The 1,147-nt window shown below is 38.7% G+C and overlaps 1 non-coding gene across 1 annotated transcript; it reads left to right on the top strand.

Annotated features, from left to right (window-relative positions):
• The first annotated feature begins 834 nt into the window (after window positions 1-834).
• Window positions 835-940, top strand: LOC133787518 (small nucleolar RNA R71). Its single transcript, XR_009872535.1, has one exon. It is a non-coding gene; the product is annotated as a small nucleolar RNA R71 (small nucleolar RNA).
• Window positions 941-1,147: the final 207 nt, after the last annotated feature.

Here is a 1,147-nt window from a genome sequence, read left to right as displayed (position 1 = left end):
ACCACATTTATATACATATAATCATACAAGCATGCTCATCATGTAATCATGCATTAAATCAATAAATTCACACATAAACCAATTATGCCCTCCTGGCACACTAATTTGGGTCGTTACAGTATTACTTGGAAAATTTCCTTGAGGTCTACTTTGTAACATATTTTCCAATTGACCAACTTGCACTTTGAGATTTGTGATAGATGACCGAGTTTCAGTCATAAATTGAGTGTGGGAGTTTGTCAAAGTCAATAATGCAACTTGTAATTTATTTGTCTTCTCTTGAGAAACGGGTGGTTGTGACATTTCTTGAGGTGGAGCTTGAGAAACGGTCTGTTGAAATTTTTGTTGAAGGCCTTGATTATTTCTCTATGAAAAATTAGGGTGATTCCTCCACCGGGTTGTAAGTGGTGGAGAAAGGGTTGTTGGCTTGCGTAATAAAACTCCCCATCATATTCACTTGCTCCATAGGGATAGCATTATTCACCTTGCTGCCATACACTGCTCAAATTGATGAGAACCTCCACACCTTTCACACACCATCTGCATCTGCATTGCTTAAGCTAAATTATTGTTTTTCTACAACTTCTTAGTTAAAGTGGCAAGTTGAGTAGTTAGTGTTGTGATAACATCTAATTCATGAACTCCGGCTACTTTTATGTTACTAGTAGCTCACTCATCAACCCATTAGCATTATTCATGGTCATTTCTTCCAACAATGCATAGTCATCATTAGCACTCTTTCCCATGAAGGCTCCTCCTGCTGCAACATCTATGATGGTGCATGCAGTAGTGCACAACCCATTATAGAAATTGTGGACCAACATCAACTTCTCAATGCTGTGATGGGGACACTTTCTAAACAATTCTTTAAACCTCTCCCATGCATCATATAATGATTCCCATTATTCTTGAAGAAGTTATTGATCTTTCCTCTCAACCTCGCAGCCTTTGATAGAGGAAAGAACTTTGTGAGAAACTTCTATGCTAGCTCCTCCCAAGTGTTTATAGAGTTGGCTTGCAGAGAATTTAACCAATTCTTGGCTCTTTCTCTCGGTGAGAATGGGAACAACCTCAATCTGATAGCATCGTCACTCACCCCATTCATCTTGAAAGTTACACACAGCTCCAAGAAATTAGCTATGTGCAT

This window comes from Humulus lupulus, chromosome 6 (assembly GCF_963169125.1).
Source record: "Humulus lupulus chromosome 6, drHumLupu1.1, whole genome shotgun sequence".
In the NCBI taxonomy this organism is placed as follows: domain Eukaryota; kingdom Viridiplantae; phylum Streptophyta; class Magnoliopsida; order Rosales; family Cannabaceae; genus Humulus; species Humulus lupulus.
The sequence above is the reverse complement of the archived record's forward strand: the minus strand, read 5'-3'. Positions and strand labels throughout refer to the sequence as shown.